The following is a 25,753-nucleotide window of genomic DNA, read 5'->3' as shown; positions in this document are numbered from 1 at the left end:
CTTGTTATGTGAGATACTTAAACATCCTTATTGTTTAAGCCACTGTTACTCAGGTGTGGACGTATTTATAGATAAAAATATTTGTGTTATATCCTCAAACATTTCATTTATACCAAGGCTTATTCATTGTTCAGCAAATTGCATTCTTTTTTTTTTTTTCTTTTGGTACCAGGGATTAAACCCAGGGGTCCTTAACCTCTGAACCGCATCCCCAGTCGTTTTTATTTTTTATTTTGAGATAAAGTCTCGCTAAATTGCTTAGAGCCTCAGGCTAAGTTGCTGAGGCTGGCTTTGAACTTGCCATCTTCCTGTCTCCCAAGTAGCTGGGATTACAGGCATATACTATGGTGCCTGGCAGCAAATTGCATTCTTCATTTAATATACCTTAGAGATTTATTTATATAATCACACTCATATCTGCCTATTTTTTTGAAATTAACAGTGTGTTTTGATCAGCTTTCATCACTGCAACCAAAATACTTGACAAGAACAGCTTAAAGGGAGAAAATTTTATTTTGGCTCACGGTTTCAGAAGTTCAGTTTATGGTTAGCCGTCTGCATAGCTCTGGGAAGGCAGCGAGGCTGAACCATGGCAGAAGGGCATGGCAGAGAAAAGCAGCTCGAAACAAGGCAACCAGGAAGTAGAAAGAGCTCTGCCCACCAGGGAAAAATATAAATCCCCATAGCATGCCCCCAGTGACCTACTTCTTCCAGCCTACAGTTACTGCCCAGTTAATCCATATTGATGGACTAATACCTTGATTAGGTCACACCGCTCATAATTTAATTATTTCATCTCTGAACTTTCTTGCATTGCCTCACACATGAGGTTTTTTTTGACACCTAATATCTAAACCATAACAAATAGGTATATAGTATTCCATTTCAGCAAATGTACCACAATTTATTACCTAATTGGTTGAAATTGTGATTGCTTCTTGTTTTTTTGCTACTACAAAGCAGAGCTATCATGAACTTTTAAACATACGTATCAGATACTTTTTTCAGGATATCTGGAAATATCTGAGCTGCTGGTTCAGAGGGACTGCACTTGCACTTGGGGGACTGGGTATCTTTCTGTTCCCATCAGACCTGTACAGTGTGTTAAATTTCTAACTGTTGGATTGCTAGATCAAATACCGTATGAATCATAAAATTTGGTAGCATTTCCCAATTGTCCTTCGGAAGAATTCCGTCAGCATACATACTCAGTAATAGTGCACACACATACCTGTTTTCCCAGTCAATCATCATGGAGTCTTCTATTAAATCGTTATACTCCTAACAGTATGATCAGTTTAAAATGGAACCTTATTGTTTTAATTTGCATTTATTTGCTTATGATTAAGGTTTAAAAAATGTTTAATGTTTACTGGGCATTATTTATTCATTTATTTTTTATTTATTGGACATTTTTTCTTTTATAAGTTGTTCTTTTCCTTTTGTCCTGTAGAGATTTTAAGGTCTTTGTATACACCTGTGTCTATCTGTCTGTCTGAGAGAGAGGGCGGGGGAGTTAGATATGACAGGCAGGGAGGGGAGAGAATTTGGGGAATTAACCCTTTGCCATATATGTTGCTTGCAGTTTATCTTTTGAATTTCCTAGTATATTTTTCATCCTTCAAAATTTTTATGTAGTTGTACTTATCAATCATTTCCTTTATGACTTCTGGATTTCTAACTTCTGTAGAAAGACTTTACACTTGAGAATTATAAACACATTTACCAATTTTTTTCCTTCTAATACTTTTATGATTTCCTATTTACACTTAAGGATATGATTCAAAAGGATTTACTTTTGGTGTAAGGTATGATAAGGATTTGCTTTGTATTTTTCCAAAATAGGCCCCAGAGCTGCTGGTTCGGAGGGACTGCACTTGGGGGCCTGGGTTATCTTCCTGTTCCCATCAGACCTGGACAGTGTGAAGATATCAGGAAATGTCATAAGCCAGGCAAATGACACTCCATGGGGGTTTCCAGCCTTGAGGCAGATGGCCTAGGGGAAGCACCTGGAGGAATGGAAAGTTCATCCTAAATCTGTTTTGAAGGATCTACTCTGAGATGGCTTCTATTGGGGCCTGGATATGAGAGACTTTTAGGATCTCCTTCTCACCAAAGACTAGCCAGAACTGTCATTCAGGAAACATTATACAGCATCCCAGAGGGTCTTTTAAGTTCTCTCCCTGACAGGTACAAATGTAGCCATCAATCTCCAAGTGGCCAACAACACCCTGGATTTTGCTTCCTTCCATCCTCCTGGCTCCTTTGGTCAGTTATTTCCTGGCCCTGGGCCTCCCTTAGTTCCTTATGACATGCCAACCTCCCCCCCACCCCCGACACTCTGAGCCTTCTCATGAAAAATCCCAAAATAGGGATTTTCTTCCCTGATCAGGGGTGGGACAAAGGCAGATGCCAGAACTCTTGGCATAATTGAGGTTATCCATGGATTTATGCAGCAAATGCTCCACACAATTGCTAGGAGTATAGCTTTTGCAGAGGGACTTGCTCTGAAACCATCTTCTGGATTTTTTTGAGAGGCTAAAATAAAAAAGAATAACAGTACCAGTGTTGTCAAAGATGCAGAACAACTAGATTCCTCAGACAAGGCTTGTGGAAGTGTAAAAGTACATTATGCAACTAAACTAAAAAAACTGCTTGTCAGGATCTGCTGAACTAAGAGTCCTACATAAGACCCTTACCTTATGGTGCAAAATTTCATTCCTGGGTATACATGGTAGGCACTGAAAAGGATTATGTATGTTCTCTAAAAGATATGTACCAGAGATGTTAATAGCAGCAATATTTGCATTAGTCTCTAAACTGGAAATGATTCAAATGCCTTTTGATAAGAGAAAGAATAAATAAATTCTGATAGAGTCACACAAAGTGTAATACAATTTAGCATTTAGAAAAAGAACAAACCAGTGTTATAATATTACGGACTGAGTTATGTCCCCCACAAAATATGTATGTTGAAGTCCTAACCCCTAGCATCTCAGAATTTGACTTTATTGAGAGACAGAACCTTGAAGGAGGTAATTAAGTTAATCCGAGGTTATTAGAGTGGGATCTCATTTAATATAATGGGGTCCCTCCCAGGAAAAGAGATTAGGGTATAGACACAAAGAGGGAAGACCAGGTAAAGATAGAGAGAAGACAGCCCTATGAGTCAAGGACAGAGGCCTCAGAAGAAATCAACACTGCCCATACCTTGATTACAGATTACCAAGCCTTAAAAATTGTGGGAAAATAAATATCTGTTGTTTAAGCCACACAGTCTGTGGTATTTTCTTATGGCAGCCCTAGCAAACTAATATAATATGCAATTACATGGACAAATCCCAAAGACTTGTTGAGTGAAAAGAACCAGATGTGAAAGTATACATCCCTTCTTGATTCCATTTATATGAAATTTAAGGACACGCAAAACTAAAATTTTGTGTGTATGTGTGAGGGAGGTTGAGTGTTGAGTAGGAAGGGGCACGCGGAAGTTCTGTGGGATATTAGAAATGTTTTGTACCTTGATTTGAATAATAGTTAGATGGTTATATACTTAAGTAAAAATTCATCAAGCTGAATACATGATTCTTAAGATCTGTGCACTTGGCTGCTTATAAATTAGAGCTAATAAAAAAGAAAAAAAAAAGATCCAGAAGAGACATGAGCATTTTGGGGTTGGCGTCACCTCTGTGTGGCTGGCTCCACCCGCCTTTACAAACAAAGCGATGGGAATCCAGGCCAAGTGAGCACTGTCCAAGTCAGCTCCTTTTGAATCTGAGACTAAAATAACCACGTCTCAAGTATGTTCCTTCTTTCTTTCTTTCTTTTTTTTTTCCCTCCAAGTGGGAAAGGCACAGACTTTTTTTTCACATTCCCAGCCAGAGGGAATCTTTCTCAAACTTTCCATAGAGATTCTCCTTTGGGCAGACACCAAACATGGACATTTTTCCACCAGGGAACAACATGCTGCAGAGTTACAGGCTTCTGAAAAGAGAGGGTCGGGAGGAAATGATGGCAGAGTTGCTGTCCCCTACTGGCCCCTGCCCAGTTCTCAGAGAGACAGGCTAGCGTGGGGCACCAATCAAAGCAACGGAGACAGGATCCTGAGGAGCAGGGTGGGAGAGTGGACTGAGTCAAAGAATAGCCATGCTCCAGCCTAATCTGAGCACCACCTTCCTGGCCTTGTGGAGAGGTTTAGGTTCCCCGCCCCCTATACTGAAGGAAGAGAAGGAAGTCACGGATATTTTAAAAAAAGCAGAGTGTAGTGCATGCAGTATATAAACTGTTTTCCTCTGCACCCTCTTAGGTGCTTGGGGATGGGGACAGATCTTTAGGAATCACCTATGTAGGGCAGGCAGTGCAACACTGTGCCAGGAAGTTGTTATTTTTCAGGGGAGAGCACCCAGGGTAGGGAAGTGCAGTGACTTGACTCGATCACACACCTAAGAGATGCCAGAACCAGGACTTAAATCTGAAATGGTTGGACCTAGCCCGTGTGCTCAGACCATTGGGCTCAGCTGCTTCCTTCTCTTGAGAAGGACATTGCTGGACAGTTACATCCTCTCCTATCTCTCAAGATAAATAACATTTTAATGAAATATTTAAAACAATGAAAATTAATACCAAAATTCATGATGAACAAAATATAAAAATTTTAAATAAAGACAGGATCAGTATTACTGATTTTTCTTTGGCTTCCAGCTCCCATGGCACAACCATGCTGAATTATCCATAGAAGCCTCTCTTCTGTGCCCTTCCTCTCAATATACAAGGGTGCCTCCACTCCTGGGCCTGCTGTTCTCCTCTGCTAACCCTCCTGTCCTAGGACTCTGATATAGATAATATATTATGCTCTCAATTTTCATCTCAGAGTATTTGACACCAAATTCTACATGCCCAGTTATAGACATACCACTGTTCTTAGGTTCCTGTTTTATATTTCTACTGGCCTGTTGGAACTCTCCACCTGAATACCATTGACCTCCTAACATCAACTTTCCTCAACTGGACTCTGCCTTTTCCCATCCTGTCCTCAGGTCTCCTTTTGACTGTCCTGTTCGTCACTATTACCAGCAGCCTGCTGGTCACCTAGCTCCTCCTTCAAGTTCATCTTCTATTCCAGTCTATTCTCAAGCCTTTTTGGTGTTTATCTTCAAATACCTCCTGCAGATGCTTTTTCTCCTCAATAATCAACACAGGCCATACTTTGAATTCACCACTTCCTGGGAGGTTGAGAGATAGGAAAAAGAGGACACAGGTATGATGGTTTGTGTGAGGACCATAGCCGTAGGATTGGGTGGAGAGAAAGGGATGGGTTTAACTTGGAGCTGGAAAGTAGAAGTCAGAGGCAGAACTAATGTCCATGTTATTCGGTGTCTTCTCATTCAATCTTTTATTTTGTAAATGAATATTGAAAAGCTACTATATTCTAGGCACTCTCTGGGAGTTAGGGAAACAAAGATTGAAAGTTAGTTTAGTGTTTGAGAAGCTTATAGCCTAGTGGGAGAGAGAAATTTACAAATAACCTCCCAAGAACATACCACTTTGGAGCAACCAACTGTGCCTGAAAAGATGGGCTGGGAAAATTTCCCAAAGGAGGTTACATTGAGCTGATCTTTGATGATGAGTGGAATGAGGGAGATGACGTATGTTATTGTGATGGTGTTGGTCAAGATGAAGAGAAAGAGGATGGTGAAAATCATAGAAATGATAATGATAAACAGGGAGATCCCCATCAGGATGGTGGTGATAGAGCTGAGGAGCATCTCCCTTTGGTTATAGAGACTAGGCAGTGATATTGGCCATGCTGAACCAATCCATAGTGCTTGATTTTGCTTGATTTCAGGTCCACTCTTATAGTCATGGCTTATGAGTTGAAGTGTAGTTTATCTGTGCTTTTTTCTTCTTGAATGAAGAAGGCATTTGCTTGGCTTAGAAGCAGGATATGAAGATAATTTTTTCTGGCTGTTCCCTTAAAGCCACTTGCCTGCTCTGGAATTGCAAAGAGATATTCTTGCCACTGGCCTTGACCTGATTTTAATCTGAATAAAAAGTCACTAAAAAACTGAGGAAGGGAATTCTCACATTAATTGCAAGTTAATCAGCTGTTGCATATTTTGGACATCTGATCTCATTCTTCCACCCCTATTGTGGAATCCTCTGATTCAGCATCCACAGTCTGATGGGCCTGGGTCCCAGGGGAACATCTACTCTAATTTGGAGAGCTTGTGTGAGAATAAAAAGGGAGCTGTGCTTTTGCCACTTTTCCAGTTCTAGAACAACTGGCCCTGCTAACTGATAACTCCAGAGGGACTGTGTCACCCCAATATAGCTCTCCCATTGGCCTGACCCATGCTTGGAGTCCTGCCATTAATACATCACTTCCTTGATTTAGGTCTTGCATTTCCAGGCAAGGATGGAAAGAGGACCATATCAAGACATTATCACTTCCTAACTTCCCTGTGTAACAGAGTTCACAGCTCACTGTCTCTTGGGCCACTGTATCTTAATACTGGGGAAGAGAGAGGAACTGATTAAAATGTCGGGGATAATTCTCAGTGAACAGGACTGGATGAGGATGTATGTGTGTGTTTGTCAACTTTTTGTCTCTGTGACCAAAATACCTGACAAGAACAGCTTAGAGCCTGAAAAGTTTACATTGGGCTCACAGTTTCAGTCCATGGTTGTCTGACTCCATTGATCTGGGCCAGAAGTGAGGTGGAACATCGCGATGGAAGGGCATGGTGGAGGAAAATTGCTCAGCTCATGGCAACCAGGAGGCAGAGAGAGTGAGAAGAAGGGGCCATAGACCCATAAAGCCTAGGCCTGCCCCCAATTCCTACTTCCTCCAGCTATGCCCCACCTGCCTATGGTTATCACCCAGTAATCCAGTCAAATTATTAATCCATCAAATGGATTAATCCATTAATCAGGTTAGAGCACTCATGATCTAATCATTTCATCTCTGAACATTCCTGCGTTGCCTAACACATGAGATTTAGTGGGACAGATTTTAGTGGGACAGAAGAATTGGCAGCTTTGGGACTTCCAAGGATTGTTTTTGAAGTAAAAAAATTGGGTCTCAGTTGCTTGAAGGCTACAGTTGGGGAACTTTGTAGGGAAATAGAGAGGATTAGGGACCGATGGATATGCTTGGAATCCCTGCTCCTCCCCTGTGTCCTTCTGCCATTCTCCACATCTAAGTCTTTATCAGGTGGAGCCTTACTCCATACATGATTCATGGCAGACATGGCCTCCCAAGGGGCAGCCAGCAGAGCAGATGAGTAGGAAGTTTCATCCTCACTCCTGCAGGGACTCCAGCCAGGCCTGAGTTTGACAAGCCTCTTTCAACTTCCCACCTGGCACCCACAGCTCTCCTTCCCCCAGAACAATATCAGTGTGGATACACCAGGGTGGCTTGCATCCCAGGAGATTGATGTCTCCCCAAATTTAGAAAATGCCCAGACATTTCTTTGCATCTAACAATTTTTAGAAATCTTTTTTAAAGGCTTACTTTCCTCCCCTTATAAAGCAAGTCTAACTTGGTTTTTCTCCAATAATCAATTATGCTCTGTAGCTGCATCTCCACCTGAAATGTCTCTTCCTGCTCCCCTTCCCAGTGATAAGAAGCCAGGCCTGGGGAACGTCTAGGGCATGAGAATTCTAGGGCCTGAAGTTCCTGAGTGCAGACTGCTCAGCTGAGTCAGCTGTCCTGTGGAGAAGGTGGCATTCATGTCAGAACTTCATAACCACATGCAGCCAGAATTGAAATTCAGGAGAGTTTGGGAACTCATTGACTAATCCTGAGCTGTTTTTTAAAAACATGAAATGAAAATTGGGAGCCAGACCCTAAACATTATAACCCTAAGACAGAATCTCCTAAGATGCCAGGCATGCCTGTCATTGGTTGCTTGTAGAGACCCTCTGTAGCCCCAGTGACGGGTTGGGGAGAGGGCCAGAGAATGCTTCCATGATGAATCCAAGCGAGCTGAGTGTGGAAGGAGGAATTCCCAAGGTAGGAAAGTAGGAAAAGAGCAATTCCCTGTAAATTTCAGGATAAGGCCATCATCTCTTATTAAAAAATGTTGATTTTTATTTAGAAAGACAGTTTTGTCTAGAGATGTCAGAACAGAATTTGGAGTCAAATTGGGAATTAAGTCTCAATCCCATATTTTTTTATGAACTTGAGCAAGTTTTAAAAATTCTTTGAACCTCAGTCTCTTTATCTGTGAATTGGGATAAACCCCACCTCATTGGCTAGTCACTCAGATCAAATTCCTGACTTGTACAAAACTCTTGAAATAGTAGCTATGATGTCCCCATAGGTATTGAACTTTTAACTTTAAGAACATGATGCTGTTTTCGCATCATTAAATAAATAATTTTTTCATATTTTTATTGGTGCATTGTAGTTAAATAATGGTGGGATTTGTTGTTACATATTTGTACATACATACAATATAAAAGTATAATTTGGAGAGTATCATTTCCCAGTATTTTTACTTTTCCTCCCCTCCTCCCTCTTCCTAGTCCCTTTCCAAGAGATCCAGCCCATTCACACCCACACTTTCTTTTCCATTTTCCTCTTTAGCCTTCACATATGAGAGCAGACATACAACCCTTGACCTTCTGAGTTTGGCTTATTTCACTTAACATAATGTTCTTAAATTTCACCCATTTTCCTGTAAATGACATAATCTCATTCTTTTTTGTAACATATTTTTTTAGTTGTAGTTGAACACAATACCTTTATTTATTTATTTATTTATTTTTATGTGGTGCTGAGGATCGAACCCAGAAGCTTGCTTGTGCTAGGCAAGCACTCTACCTCTGAGCCACATCCCCAACCCCCATAATTTCATTCTTTATGGCTGAAAAACTCCATTGTGTATATAACCACACTTGGTATGCACTGATGCACACCTAGGTTGGTTCCATAGTTTGGCTATTGTGAATCATCAAATGAATCTTGATTGTTTTCCTACTGTGTAGGAGTGTTGAATGCCAGGTTAAGGTGTTTGAAACTCATCTTGCCTCATGCAGCTCCATTTAAGAGGACAGGCGATACCCTGGACCAGAGACTCTGAGAAGAGGGATTGGTCAGGGCCACTCTTGTCTCAGGTTGGATTCCTCAAGAGGCAGGCATGAGCCCAGGGTGTGAGTGTAAGTAATGTACTTGAGGGGTGACCACAGGACACACTGACTGGGGAATGGGAATTGAGACAGGGAAGGGAAGTCAGCCCATAACAGAATGTGTTATCAATCAAATTCTCATGTGGTGACTCAGTCCAACTGGGGAGCACTGGTGGACCATGTAGATCATGTACCTCAAAGTCATCCCCTTCTGAGGAGCCAGGGAGGCGCACATTTACCCACCAGCTCTAAGCAGTCCATCCTGGGAGCATTTGGCATTCCCAGCGTGTTTCCTGGGAATAAAATTTCCCCAAACCAAAAAACCAAAAACCAAAAATCACACTCTGGAAGTAGAGATGTGGGCACTGACAACATGGTGAGGATGTGACATTGGAAAGAAGAAGGCTGTGGATAAGACACCATCTCTCTTGAGATTATTGCATGTGGGTTCTTGGGGAGAGACTGGTGGATGCTGGTGGACTGTGGGGCAGAATGAAGCGTAGCTGCAATTGGGGAGCCAGGGGAATCATCAGCGTGAAGAAGCAGGGATGGCTGCTGGGGGCAGCAGAATGGGAATCTGAGGATACACAGAAATGGGGCAGGTACTACATCTCCATCTGGCAATTTATGCTCTGCCTCAATTAACTCTCTGGTTTGGTGCCCGGGAGTTCTACTTAAAGATGCTCTTCCCTTAACATGGTGTATTTGAGTTGTTGAATCAGAAAGATAGAGGAAAGCATTTGACTACCTTTCTTAGTGTTCTGTGCCATCAGACTCTATTCACCTGCTCTGAAAGCCCCTCCAATCAGTCTCCCCAGATCTAGAAGAGGATATTAAATATTTCTACTCCCAGATAATTCTCATATTTGAGCTGCATGCATATGTTATGTTTGACCAGTGCCCTGTTATGGCTTGGATATGAGGTGTCCCTCAATACCTCCAGTTAATTAATGCAGGGATAGTCAGAGGGGAAATGACTGGCTTATGAGAGCTGTAACCTAATCAGTCCATCTTAGTTGAATGGATGGACTGGGTGATAGCTGCAGGCAGTGGGGCATGACTGGAAGAGGCAGGTCCCTGGAAGTTGTCTTCCTGATGCCCCTTCCCCTTCCGTTTCCCTCTCTATCTTCTTCTTGACCCTGCCATGAGCTGAGGAGCTCTTCTCTGCTGGACCTTTTCCCCATGATGGAGCAACGGAGTCTATGGTGTGACCTCTGACACCATGAGGCCCAAGGAAACTTTTCTGCCTCCTAGTTGTTCTTGTCCAGTATTTTGGTCATGGCAACAACAACATCAAAAAAGATGACTAAAATGTACCCTATGCAATAAGCCTGACCCTGTGACAATGATTTGGATCCAAGGAGTTTCTTAGGGAGGTAAGTCATTAAAAAGAGTAGAGAAATGAGACAGAAGGGAGGAAAAATAACAAAGAGCATGCTATTGGACAAGCAGGCAACCCTAGTCCAGTCCTGTTGGGGGACACTGAGTGAACGTATGCACCTTGCATCAGGACTGTCCCCTGAGGGATTTGCCACCTGTATCTGCCCCTTCTGGGTGAAGGTTGCTGCCACGGGGTTCATTCCCAGGCACTTTAATTCTGCCTTGCTCAGGGGGATCCCATCTTTTTTGGTCAGATACTGCCTTGAGGTAGAAATGCAGGGGTCGACTGAGGGAACCAACGGTAAATGCTCACCAGAGGAAGAAAGGGATGCCTCACCAGGAACAAAACATGCTGAAAGACACTTTATTTCCTCCTAGTAGAGGTACACTTACAGATTTAAATAATTCTTTCATCTTGCCACTCTCATGCTCCATAAGCTTCACTATGAAATCAAATCTACTCTCCAAATCCCTGCCATTTCAACACTGCCTGATAATTCTTTACCTTTTAATTTGTAAAAAATTATAACCATAACAGAAAGCACCGTTAATCAGACTGACATCTGCACTTTCAGTGCCATGTGTGGAGTGGCAGCTGATGCACATTTGGCTGATCTGTTAAACTGTTTTTGACCTGCTTTGGCAGCCTGGCACACAGCTAGCTGTACCCTCGCTCTGGCCTGCTCGACCCACTCCTTGGCCCTGCTCACCCCCTTGCCCCTTTGGCACCTTCTCCCCACTCTTCCTGCCACCTGTACAAATTCTGTACATTCCTAAAGGCCCAGTTGGGGTTTCACCTCCATTGGGTTTCCTTCCCATGCTCAGTCCCCTAAGGAGCATGTTTATAAGGGTCACTTCTTAGGCCAGGGTCTTTGGCTATTGATACTCTTACTCTAGTTGGATGTGTGAGTCCATTGTGGGGGTGCTCTGCTTAAGGCTGGAGCCTGAGCCTCCTTTTTGTCCCCATGGCACAGCCAAGCAGAGGGGCAAGTCCTTGATTAGTCTTCTGTGTACACTGAAACCAGGACACTAGGATATTGATTATGAAGACTGTAGCAGTAGCTCTCAGTGCCCTGTCCACATCACCACAGCATTTACCTCTGTACCCCAAAGCTGCATACAATGAATGATTGTGACTGATGGCTTCTTTTTCTGGTGCAAGGGCAGGTGTGACCTGTGTGCTGAGCAATCAAGTGCTCATTACCCTGACTGGGTCATTACACAATATATGTATGTATCAAAACATCACATTGCACCCCCATCAAGTCGTATAATCATTGTGTCAATTAAAAGTGAAATTTTAAATACAGTGCTCAAGAACTACTGAGAAGGAGGCAGGCCAGACCCATGAGGGCAGCTTCTTTACACTCAGTTCAGGGGACTCTGACATGTCTTCCAGGACTCCTCACCTGGGTTGAGATGTCAGTGCCCATGGTGGTTGCTTGTAGGTCACCCAGGACACGCCCCTTTATTTAACTGCCTTCTCTCCTTCCTTTAATCCTCAATGCTCCCACAGATGTTTCCTGCCTTTGCTTTCCCCTGACATTGAACTTGCACTTAAATCCTTGTCTCAGTGTGTGCATCTGGGTGACCTTGACCTGGGAACCAGTAGAATTAGGGTTCTAGACGGCTAGAGCATGGCAACATGGTTGGGCCTCACTGTGCCTGAGATGAGGGCTGGGGGACAGTTCGCACTAAGGGTATGTACATCTAAGGGGCTGGACAAGTAGGTAGGTCTGGGGCCAAGGGAAGGGTTGTAGGGCCTGGGGAGCAGGTTTCTCAGTGGCTAAAGAGGAGAGATTGAAACGAACTTGGAATGACCCTGAAGCTTGTTAAGCTTAACTATTGCTAAAAGCTGTATCTTGATTTGAAAATTTACTATGAAGTGGTTTGGATTTTGGGAGAAAGTGCAATTTTCACCAGCCAAAACCCACATCTTTTTTCATTTGGAGTCAGAGTGGCTGCTCGGGTATATTTTGCCAGGGTATCTGCATACCTTCGTCCTGACACAGAACTTGATCTGTTTCCCAGTAAGAGAAACTTAGGTTGGTGGCCAAAAACTGAATGTTGACCTACTGCATGGGGCAACGAATGGACCTCTGACCACATCTTGGAATGACTACCCATCCTGGCCTCAGAGGATATTGCACTCATACCATAGACTGATTTTTCCACTCTAGTTTCAAATGTTGTTCCAGAAATAGGTGCTGTTGCCTCAAGGAGACGAACAAAGAGAAGGTGGTTTCCTGACTGTAGCCCACCCATAGTTGGAGCCCTGAAGGCACAGGATCCCAAGTGTCCTAAGGACTTGGGGTTCTCCTATAGCCCTAAATTCTAGGATTTTCTATAATCTGACCTTGCATTGAGCACCAAGTGTCCATAATGACTCTGTGGATTTAATTTCTCAAGCATCCATCTGTTCATCCTGAATCTGGAACACTTTTATCCATTGAAGGAATTAAACAGAAGTTGGAAAAAGCTCAGCAAAATTGGCCAAAGACTCAAAGAACATTTGGCTCGAGAAAATCCCAGAAGAGAAAGAGTTGGTGAAAGGGAGGCTAAAATCCTGGCAGCCATCTCCCAGAGAGCAGGGAGGGTAGAAAGGGCTGCTACAGAAATTATGCAAGTCAGACTGGGAAGCTGCCTCCACATGCTGATCACAGAGACCAGGGACCCCACCTCCCAACAGACTAAAACACAGGAGCAATTGGCTTTGGTTGGGGTTGGTTAAAGGGGACCCTGAAGGTGTGTTGAAGAATTTGGTGGAAAACTTTCTGGCTGGGAACAAAGGCCTTGGTTTTACAAGTTTTAATTGTTCTATTAATGGGATGGATATTTTTTTTTTCATTAAATTTTTGTCTTTGAATTGAAAAGAAAAAGAAAAGTCTGCTCTCTCTATCCAAAGGTTCCACTTCATGTAGATCCAACCAACTGTGGATAGAAAATGTTTTTTTTTTTTTTAATATTTATTTTTTGTAGTTGTAGTTGGACACAATAACTTTATTTTATTTATTTTTATGTGGTGCTGAGGATCGAACCCAGGGCCTTGCTCGTTCGAGGCCAGCGGTCTACTGCTGAGCCACAACCCCAGCCCCAGAAAATGTTTTTTAAAAATTGCATCTGTACTGAATTCGGGTTGAGGTTGTGGCTCAGTGGGAGAGCACTCACCTAAGCACATGGGAGGTACTGGGTTCCATCTGAGCACCACATTAAACAAAGAAACAAAGAAACACATAAAGGTATTGTGACCGTCTACAAGTTGAAAAAATATTTTTTAAAAATTGCATCTATACTGAATTCATATAAACGTTTTTCTTATTATGTCCTAAACAATATAGTATAACTATTTATATGGCATTTACATGATATTAGCTATTATATTAAAGTATGTGGGAGAATATGCTTTGGTTATATACAAATACTGCATCATTTTATATAAGGAACTCAAGCATATGAAGATTTTGATAACTATTAGGGATTCTGAAACCAAACCCCATGCATACTGAGTTATGACTATATATCTTAAATTCATTAAAGTGTACAAAAGTGTATTTTCACAAATCAAACTCACCCATGTAATCAGCACCCAGTTAAAGAAACAGAATACAATCAGTACTTCAAATACTCCCTGCTCTGTTTATGCTCTCTTCTCATCACTACCTTCTCAAAAATATCCACTATGCTGAATTCTAATTACATATATTAATTTTGTCTGTGCTTGAAATTTATATAAATGGAATCAATCAGTGCACACACTTTTGTGTCTGGTATCTTCAGCATTACGTCTCTGAGATTGTTTAGGTTGTATACATCTTTATCATTCTTTTTCACTGCTGAATTTTGAGGAGACTGGGCACCTTTTCATACGTATGTTGATCATTTGGGTATATTCTTCAGTGAAGTACTCATTCAAAACTTTTGCCTGTTTTCTGGTTGGGTTGTCTGTTGTTCTTTATTGACTGCACATAAAGCACATGTGATTTGAGGCAAATCTTTGCCTCTTCCTAGACCTCTGTTTTCCCGTTGTATCTGTGTTGTTTCTATGGAGTTATATCCCCAAACTACAAGGCTCCTAGGTAAATAAACCATTCTGGACTTTCAAACCAGTTTATTTTGTCTCCATGATCCTTATAATGTATGGGCCAATATCTTAGACTGTTCCAGGGATACTTTTGTTGAAGCTTTTGGGAAAGTGAAGCTCTTTCTTATGGGATTGATGAATATGAAGATGGTGTAAGGCTGAAGTTGCCCTGGTGGCCTTGTTGCCATTGATTCATGGAGACATGAAGAACTGCTCAGAGCAGAGCTTAGAGAGGAGGAGGGGAGGAAGAAGAGGAGGAAGAAGAAGGCGGAGGAGGTGACATTGGCAGCAAAGGAGGAGAATTAGAATTGATGCAATCATTCATTTTAGTTATTCCGTGAGCTGACATTTTCTTTTTCATTTAAAAACAAAAGGAAGGAAATTAGCTTTGTAGTTTCTATTGGTGCCCTGCCATCTTATTCCCTTGGTCCTCCCTGTTCCCTTATCCACATAAGGTTTTCCTCTGCAAGCACCTGAAACTTCATTTGAGGACATTCTCTATAGTCTTTGGAATCTGCTTGATCCATGTCCAGGGCAGGCTGGAGTGCTGGGAACTAAGGAGTCCTGGGAGTATCTCAGAACTAATCAGATGGGAGTTCTGGAACAGTTGCTCCAAGTATTACGTTACATGTACCTGACTTACGGCAGTTTACTGGTGCCAACATTTTATCAGCTTGAGTGAAGTACAGAAGTCTAACCTTCCTTAGTCCCTACACTTTCTCCTATTTATAATTGTCTTAGACACTTTATCTACATACTTCTAGAATCACTTAGATAGTGTTATAATTTTTGTTTCAACCGTCAAACATAATTTAGTCAACTCCACAGGAGAAGAAAAGTCCATTGTATTTATCTCTTATAATTTTTTTTAGAGAGAGAGAGAGAGAGAGAGAGAGAGAGAGAGAGAGAGAGAGAGGAGAGAATTTTTCAATATTTATTTTTCAGTTTTGGTGGACACTACATCTTTATTTTTTTATGTGGTGCTGAGGATCGAACCCAGTACCCTGTGCATGCCAGGTGAGCGCGTTACCGCTTGAGCCACATCCCCAGCTCTCTTATAATGTTTTTTTCTTCATTCTGGATGTTCTAAGTTTCCTTCATTTATCAGTTCCTTTCTGTTTAGAGAAGTCCCTTCAGCTATGCTTTTAGGGTAGGTCTACGCCAACAAATTCTCTTAGTCTTTTCTTCATCTAACAATGTCTTGATTTCCCCTTCATTCCTGGAGATGATTTCACAAATACAGAATTCTGAGTTGACAGTTCTCTCAGTCCTTGGAAAATGTTGTGTGCCTTCCTTTTGGCTTTTAGGGTTTCTCATGATCAATCTGTTATCATAAGAATTATTTTTCCCTTATAGACAATGAATGATTTCTGACTATTTTCCAGACTTCGTCTTTAGTTTCAGATATTTGACTTCTTTGGGTCATGCTGTGGATTTCTTTGGACTTGTCCTTTTGTTGTTCTATCATCTTTTTGAATCTCGGTTTTTTATGTCTTTTGATAAATTGGGAATACTTCCAACATTATTTCTTTGAATATATTGTGAACACCCCCTCCCATTTCTGCTCACCTTGTGAACACAGATGACACCAATCTTAGATGTTTTGTTTTAGTTACACACATCCCTGAGGTGCTTGTGTGTGCACCCACACTTCTCTCTCTCTCTCTCTCTCTCTCTCTCTCTCTCTCTCTCTCTCTCTCTTTCTGTCTCTCTTCAGTCTTGCTTTGGACATACCATTTTGCCTTTCTGGTCTTCAGTTTCTTCATCTATAAACTGGGAATAATGTCATCATCAGTATTATGAGATTAAATGACCATGAGTGCTCAATAATGTTTGTTAAATGAACGAACAAACAAATGAGCTAGTTGGTGGACTGGACTTTGTCAGTTTACTTGTGAACATTGTAAGGTTAAGATAAACACCCTCTTTAGCCAAACTTCCTGATCTCTTTTCTCTTCTCACCCATGGGTAAAAACCTTTGCTAGTCTGTGGGTTAGTTATCTTCTTAGCCAATAATGAGCTCTTCAAGGGAGGGACTAGATCTCCTTTCATTTCACCCCCCAAGTTGGCAGATGCTCAGTTAATGGCCACTAGTTATTGGATTCTAATTGGCTAAAGTGACTCCTGGACCTGAGACAAGCCCTTGGGAACTGGACTGTGAAAGTAGAGCTCAGTCACCTGGAACTCTCACTCTTGTGCCTCCGATATGAAAACAGCTTGGTGTGGTTAAGATGCTAACTTATGTGTGGAATAAAGTTAGAAAAAACAAAACAAAACAAAACTCAGGGACTAGCTTAGGAATCAAACACACAGGGCCAGGGTTAAGGGAATAGGTGAAATATTTACATCTGGTTGGTTTTACTGGGCAAATGATTACCTGTGTTGGATGAGACTGGGTTTGATTTATGAGTGGAATAGTACATTCCCTGTGTTTCCTAAGTACTCCTCGACTCCTTATTAATTGGGACAGTCAAATTTTTACCAGCCACACACAAAAGTACATAAGGAAGAGGTTATGAATGGCTCAACACATTCATAGCTAGGACAGAGCTCCAATCTTATCCTGTGATGAACTGCAGTTCATCTTCTTTAATTATGGAAAGAGCTTGTATAACAACAATTAGGCATTCTACACCCCTGGGTCCTTCTAAGAGAGAATGCATTATTATTGTTATTTATTTATTTATTTTTAGTCATATATAGACACAATACCTATTTATTTATTTATTTAATGTGGTGCTGAGGATTGAACCCAGTGCCTCACACATGGTAGGCAAGTGCTTTACCACTGAGCTACAGCCCCAGCCCTGAGATTGCATTATTCTTGGTGATAAGTCTCCCAGTGGTGGGACCTCAACACACTTGTGGGCAGACAATTGCATAGATTGGTGGTAATAAAACAGGCACATGAAGTTCTGTTACAGAGAGTGAACAATTAGGACAGTTAGACAATCTTCTTATAAAATTTCACCAGGAAGTTATAGAAAAAAGTAGCCAATAAGTATTAAGGGTGAAAGAAATAGAAGATTAAAAGAATGAAAGAAGAGGGTCCAAGCAAGTGAGTGAGTCTTATCAATGGGTGAGCTTAAGAGTGATAACCAGTGATAACCTTACATTGAGTGGGGGAACCAAACAACTGTCCTAAGAACTGCCTTGATGCCTCTCAATTCCTTTGAAAGAATTATCTGGAGGCTCTCTGTCCCTTTACTATGATTAAAAAGGCTTGCTTTGAATAGACCATTTATCAGAGTGGGGGCTCTAGCCAAGTTGAGCAGTAGGGTCATGCTTAATACCAATGCTTCCTGGACTTCAGTGTGCATACAAGACATGGAGGCATCTTGTTAAAATGCACATTCAATTAATTGGGTGAGGCCTGATAGCCTGATTTCAGCTGAGGCTAATGCCACTGGTTGAATGATCACCCTTCCAGGAGCAAGGGCTTAAGCAAATAACACACACATACATATGTCCACACGCATGTACACATGTGTGTACCTACATATCATCCACCACCAATTTATAAATTTCACACAAAAGTTCCCTGAAATCCCATGGATAACACTGGTTGGTTGATTGAACTTACTATTTTTTTCCACTGTAAAACTGAGAAAAAAATGGATGATTTCAAACAACCAAATGCTTTTAATTTATTTTTGGCCCGGGAATCTAGGTTATATTAAAAATTAATGATAAAGACTCTGAGTTAGTAAAGTTTTTTTTTTTTTTGCATTTTAGAACAAGTTAATTCAGTATTTAAAAAACCACAATAGTTTATTTAGCCTTCAAAAATTATACTGTTAAATATCTCCCTGGGGAGTAATTACAGAACAGCAGGAAGGAAATGGATTATTCAATAAGTGATACCAGGACAATATTTTAGCAATTTGGGGAAAAAAATAAATTTAGAATCTCATCTTACTGAGCACCAAAATAAATTTTAATGGATTAAAGAATGAAACATAATATAAAAAGACCATAAAAGCACAAAATAATCTTTAGATGGGAAGTACTTGATAAAGTTAAAAGAGTTGAAGGAAATCATAAAAGTTACAAATTTTATTAGATAACATTAAAATTTTCTTTCTATATCCCTTCTTGTTCTTATCCTACCATAATTAAACAAAAAATCAAACTAGCAAAAACAACACCACAGTCAAAAGACAGAACAGCCCTATAATTCTATTCACTTGTCAAAACTCATAGAGCTGTAAAGAGAAAACAATATAAATCAAAAAAATAAATTATAGGAAGAACAGAACAGAAAAATTGCTGCTGAAAACATAAACATTAAAATACTAATCAACTGGAAGAAAAAGATTTGCAATATGTATAACAAATGAAAGGTTAATGTTCTTTATATATAAAAAACATGCATAATTTGATAAGCATGGTACTAATATCCCAATAGATATACAAAGATGAGCAAGCAAGTCATAAAAGAGTGAACTTAAATGGCTAAAATCATAAAATCCAAATTCAATTGTCATTGGTGTTTTATGTCCCACCCACTAAATTAGTCCAAAAAAAAAAAAAAAAGGGGTGGGGGGAAATGGAAATACATGATGTTTGCAATAGGTAGTATGGTAGGCTGAACAATTGCCTCTAAAGATATGTGATGTATATAATAGATATATTAGGATTATATACTAATCCTTGGAACCTGTGAATATTACCTTATAAGGCAAAAGGAAAGTTGCAGCTGTGACTAAATTAAGGATCTTGAGATGGGGAGTTTATCCTGCATTATCCAGGCAGGCCCTAAATATAATAAATGACTTTATAAGAGGAAGTCAGAGGGAGCTCTGTCTACAGAAAAGTAACCAGAGATGTGCTTGTGGAAGCAAGAAGTTGGATCAATGAGAGAAGGTTACAGCCAAGAAATGCAGGTGACCTTCAGAAACAAGATAAAGTGTAGAAGTAGATTCTCCTCTAGAAATTTCTGAAGGAAGTTCTGCTGACCCTGTTATGGTTGGAATGTGAGGTGTCCCCCCAAAAGTCACATGTGAGACAATGCAAGAAGGTTCAGAGGAGAAATGATTAGGTTGTAAGAGTCTTTACCTAATCAGTGATTAATTCCCAGATAGGGATTAACTGAGTAGTAACTGAAGTGGTGGGGTGTGGCTGCAGGAGGTGGGAATTAGGGTGTGGCTTTGGGGGTACATATTTGTATCTGGTAAGTGGAGATCTCTCTCTCTCTACTTCCAGATTACCACACTCCTACCATGCTGTTTCTGTCCCATCTGGAGCTCTGAGGAATGGAGCCATCTGTCTATGGATTGAGACCTCTGAAACTGTGAGCCCTCAAATAAACCTTTTCTCCTCTACAATTGTGCTGATTGGGTCCTTTAGTCACAGCAGGGAAAACAGCTGACTAAAACAGACCCCTTGATTTTATTGCAGTGAAACTGATTTTGGATTTCTGATCTTGATAAATCATGAGAATATATTTGTGTTATTTTAAGGCTCCAAGTCTGTGGCAAGTTGTTACTACATTAGGAAACTAATACATGTGGCAAAGCACTCTTTCTTGTTGGCTGCAAATGGATATGTCAACAATGCAAACTCTTTTGCAACATTTTCATAATATGGAAGTAAAGCTTTGAAAATTTTATGTCTAATGATGTAGTGATTGTATATATGGGAATCTGTTTTAAGGAGGGAATTTTTGGTAATGAAAACAGCTCTTGTATGAAGGTATCATGTGACCACAAACTTTAAATAAATTAAACACTGAAAGGGAAAGACTGAATAAACTATAGACTGAGGATAGATTGCCATTAAGTTACAAAATATTTGTAAGTGTTTTGTTAAAGCATGGGACATGAAAAATTTATAAATATTATGCTAAGAGTAAATACACAGAAACAAGACTAGAAGGAAATAAGCCAAAATATTTACTGGGTGAGGATGGGTGCTTTTATTTGTTAAACTGCCCTATCTTTTTAAATTTTTTGTAATGAATGTATATTACTTTTAGAGTAAAATAATTAAAATCAACCATTGGAAATGGAGGGTTGAGAGGCTTTTTTTTTTTTTTTTTTAACCTAGTATTGAACCCAGGGGCACTCAACCACTGAGCCACATTCCCAGCCCGTTTTTTTTTTTTTTTTTTTTGGATTTTATTTAGAGATACAGTCTCATTGAGTTGCTTACGGCCTCACTAAGCTGCTGGGACTGACTTCAGCCTCATGAGCCACTAGGATTACAGGTGTGTGCCACCGTGCCTGGCAGGGCTTGGGTCTTTAGGCTGGCATGATCAAAGCTTTGGAGAAGTAGATCTGCAGAACTGTCCAGGAACAAAAGCAGGGAGAAAGGAAGGAGGGTTGCACAGATTTCATGGGCCTGGAGAGTGGACTGGGAGTTACAGAAGGGTGTAGAGTGACAACCTGTTAAAGAGGGGAATTTGGCTTTAATCTGAGACACAGAGGTATAGCAACTAGTTAGCAGAGTTTGGGAAAAATAGCTTAGGTCTTCCCATGATAATTATTGTTAGAAGAGTACAGTAGGAATATTTGTCCACCCAATATCTATTTCTTCCATTTCCTGGCAGAACACCAACATCGTGCAGGTATCCTACCTGCCAGCTCTATTCAACCCATGTAAGTAAAGAAAGTACATTGCAGCCCTAGAGAGAGATGGGAAGGGAGTGAGAGTGGTTCTGACTTGTCTAAGCCACTCCCAGAAAATCCATCCCTTCTCTCTCCATGTGTATTTTCAGAACCAGGATTTAAGCTCCTTCAATCACAGAGTTTAGAATAATGCCTCACACTCAATAGACACTGATGAATAAAGCTGTCACCCTTGGCATTCTCTAGCAATTCTACTGGTTCAGCAGTGAAGCATGACCTGCCTTGTTCTAATTAGGATAAGGAGAAGGACTTATATTGTCAAATGAAAGGTTCTTCGTGTCTTGGAAAATTTGAACAAAGCAGCACAGTGTCCCTGTGACTGTTGGGTGCCATCTTGTCACCTTGAGAGTCAGAAGGGAAAGAAAGCCTTACAGAGGAGGGAAGAACTCAGTCTCTAAGAAATGGTGTCAGAGCTTACCTTTCTTTACTTCTACTTATATGAGTTAATACATTTTTCGTTTTTCTTAGGAATCCTTGTGTTGGGATTTCCAATGTAGAGTGTAACAAGAGTCCAAGGATATTTAACGGCAAGCTTCCAAATATTTAGAATGTCTGGCATTAAAATTATTTTGAGTGAGACACTGTGCTGAGCACTAAAGTTATACTAGTGGTTCATAATCAGGGTTAGATTTTTATCCAGTGAAGGAGTTAGCCATTTATTGGATTGACATGGGGGAACAGATACAATAATTATTATTATTTCATGAAAAGAGTATATACAAGTGGCCATATTTTTGGGGTAATTATGTGGCAAGTAAGAACTTCTTGTCTTAGGTTAGAGTGTGCATCAATCAGGATGGGGAGCTTTAAGCTGCAATAACAAACAACCCCAACAACAAATATATATTTATTTTTTCTATGTTGCATGACCATCATGGGTAGATGGGTGGATGGGCCCTGCTTATTGTAGTTCTCAGGGGCTTACCTTGATGGAATAGTCACAATCCAAATGTTTCTGGTCTCCTTGTCAGAGGAAAATAAAGATCTCTGAAGTAAGTAAGTACACGCTGTAAGTAATTACATGCACCAACCCAGAAATTATATGCAAAACTGGTATTTTGGGCATGGAGTTTATGCAGTCACAGGGTCTCAGATGGTCACTATGCTTGAATTAATGCTCTGTGGTTGCCATCTTGAAATTTTGAATAAGGGCTTTTTTTTTTTTTTTTTTTTTTAACTTGGCCCCATAAATCATGGTGCCAGCCTAGAGATAGGTGTCGCTTAAACTTATCTCAATGTCCAGAACAGGCCCTATGGCTCTACCCCAGCCACAGGGGGGCATAGAAGTACAATTCTACTTTGTGCCAGAAAGAGGGAAAACCCAGGTGTCATATAAAATGGCTACAGAGTCTGTCAAAGTCTTCTTTTGTGGGGATGAGGTAAAGCCTTTTTTTGGTGTATAAATCTCTGGGCAGGTGGGAAGAACTTATTTACATAAAGGTCCCAAGATCTTTTTGGGGAAAAGGAACAGAGATCCCAACTTTATTCCTAAATTCCAAGTTTGGAAAATCTGTTGGGGAGAACCTAAACTAGCTGAGGGACTGGGAAGAGCAATGAGGTTCTAGGATTAGAATTAACGAGTTAAGAATAGGACTCAGCATAAAGAACAAGGGGTCTGTGAGAGGAAACTTGCTTTGGCCCAATGTGTGCAGGGCTGGGAGTACTCTCACAGTGGTCAGGTTTAGGATATCTGAGCATAGGTTTGTGAACCAAGACAGCTGCAGCTTTGTGTCCCAAACATGGGACCTTTCCTATAGCTGGACCAGGGAAGTTAATCAGCAGTGGACAAGGATGCATTGGTTGAGTTTTCAATGAGAGAGAGAGAGAGAGAGAGAGAGAGAGAGAGAGAGAGAGAGAGAGCGAGAGCCTTTCAGAAACTGGTGGGATTCTAATTATCTCTTGACAGCATTTGAAAGTAGGAATAATCCCTCTTCGAATTGCTTCAGGCTCTGCAGTTCTTAGAAAACGTGTGAGGAAGGTTCAGCTTGAGAGACATGCTAGTCAGACATGAATGATTAATTAAAACAATATGAAAAAGGGCATTCTAGATTGGAATTGGAGAAGCAGCTCATATGGTTACTTGCAGTTCAGCCAGAACTGTGCTCATGAAAAGATGCCTGAAAGAGCCCTCTCAGCTTGGGAGCAATAACTTTCCCAGTCTCTGGGGAGCTAAGACAAGTACTATTGGGGCCCCTGAACTCAGTGGCTGGCTGTGGAACAGTTGCTACGTGCAGTTCAGGTTCCTGAGGCCTGGACTGATCCAGAAGGTGGAAGCTTGGGGATGAATTCATTCCCTGGAGACGCTGTATTCCAGAAGGCCTGTTTGGATTCCAGGCATAGCCTTGGCCATGTGAATAAGACCCGTGGGACCGGTTCTACTTTTTACTTGTTCTTCTGAAGGTTGGGCTCCTTTGGTTCTTGCAGGAAATCTCCTGGAGGTCAGACTTGGTGAAGGGAAAGAGATCCAGTCCAGCGAATTTGACAAAGTGAACATTTTGCCTGCGTTAGATGGTGTTGGTGCCCTGCCTCATCCCCTGTTCTAGGAGGAAGCACCATTTCCCTTCTACAGTGTGTGCTGGCTGCTAATGGGTCACAGGAAGCTGTCATGGGCCAGCCATGGGCTGTGTGTGTGAGCATTTTGAGTGCATGAGCAGACTGTACTGACGTTGCTGCTCTGCCTGCACTATGCGCACTATGTGTCCTTTTTGCTTGCTCTGCCTTTTGATCCCACTCAGCACCTGAGATGGGTGTGACTTTCCAAGTTGTCAATCAATCTACTGACCACAAGCCATCATGAAGCTAGACTGAACCCTCTGAAACCTGACCCTTTGCCTTATTTGGAAAGAACATTCCATGCAACCTTCCTTTGTGTGTCCCCCCCCCCTCCCCATATAAGAATAAAGAATTCAGGTGGCTCTCTCTCTTTACAACAGACTCCTAAGTTCGAGAGCCATCACCAGACCCTAAGAAAAAGGTACTTTCTGTCTCTGTGTGTGATTATTTCATGCCAACCCAAATTCATCTGGAGAGACCCTAAATGATCTAGTCATGTGTTGTGGCAGGAAGCACATTCTTCCCAAAATTGTCTTCAATTGAGTGGGAGCCACCTCCTTTGGAGGCTGTGTGATCTTTGGAGAAGGACAGCCTTCCACCAGTGACCAACATAAGGGTGCAAAGGACTGGCCCTCTTATTTCAGAGTTGACCCATTCATGCTCAGAGCTCTCTGATAAGCCCACATTCTTGCACGGCTCAGTCTACTGTCCTGTTTCTCTTACCCCCACCCACACACCCCAATAACTTTTGTGCACCCAATTCCCCATCTCATATTCTGCTTCCACAATGCCCTCTGTTCTGTGGGCTTAGGGAAGTGTTTGGCTAAGGAAGGACAAGTCTCCCAGCAGTGGGAGTGGGAAGGTGGAGGAGGGAAGCGTGACTTTCTTTCTTCATGCGTAGATACATGCTTCCCAAAGACTGGTTAGTGGAACTCACTGACAAGGGTCTTGGCAAGTCCAAAGGGATCCCCACTTATGATTCAATGGGCCCCATCAGCTCTTAAAGAAGGGACATGGACTGGGATCTGAGCTGAGACCATGCTTCATGCAAGCCAGCATGGCTGAGAAAACATCTAGTCACAGATTTTGCCTTTCTTCCCTTCTCCTTGTCCCCTCCTCCCTACTCTGGCATCCCCATTTGCTTCTGCCTTGGACCTGCATAGCACACAGCTTTATTTCGCAAATTACTACTCATCCATCTGCGCCTTTGTTCCTTTTGTTCCTTCCCCTTAGGTTGCCTCTCTCCCTGATTGACCTTTCAAGAGTGACTCCAAGTCTGTCTCTCTCAACTTTCTTTATGGCTTCTATCCCAGGGGCAATAATCTACCCTGTCTTTTGGGCTGTTTCCTGCCTATCTTTCCCTCCATCATCGGGAGTGACTCTAAACTAGTGAACAGCATCAATTTGTTGTACTTCAGGTGACACATTTAGACCATAAGTCCCTTAGGGTCCAGGACTTCTTTGAATCTCCAGGGAACTACAATCTTCCTGGTGCAAGGCACCAGGGCTGATCTTGGTGCACTAGACTCACCGTCCCTGTCAACCTCCTTCTTGTATCTCCACCTTGTTTAGGGAGGGGCTGGAAAATCAAAACCCACAAGTGCTGGACTCCCTGAGGTTGTCTCTGGATGGGATTGAGACAGAAGCCAACTTTCTGTTCCTTCCTTTGGTTCTGTTGGAACAGGCTTTGCCATTGAAATACTGTGACATGTTCTAGAGGGTGGTCATTAGCTCCATAGGTGTTGAGAGGCAGGGGTAAGGGCACCCATGCTTTGTTTGTGGATGTCTAGAGAGTGTGGTTTTGCTCTGGAACAAGTGGTTGCACAGGGGACTTCTGAACCCTGATTCAATAAAGTGATCCATTGCTGTGTTTGTGGCATTGGAAGCAACTCTCTTGCTGGGATGTCAGGGCTCTTTCAGCCCTTTTATAAGTTTCCCAAGTGTTACTTTTCTTGCATTCTATCTATTTTTGCCTAAT

Source organism: Marmota monax, unplaced genomic scaffold, assembly GCF_021218885.2.
Source record: "Marmota monax isolate L192 unplaced genomic scaffold, Marmota_monax_Labrador192_F-V1.1 WCK01_AAM20220418_F8-fsc00014, whole genome shotgun sequence".
Taxonomy (NCBI): domain Eukaryota; kingdom Metazoa; phylum Chordata; class Mammalia; order Rodentia; family Sciuridae; genus Marmota; species Marmota monax.
This window is presented reverse-complemented; position numbering follows the sequence as displayed.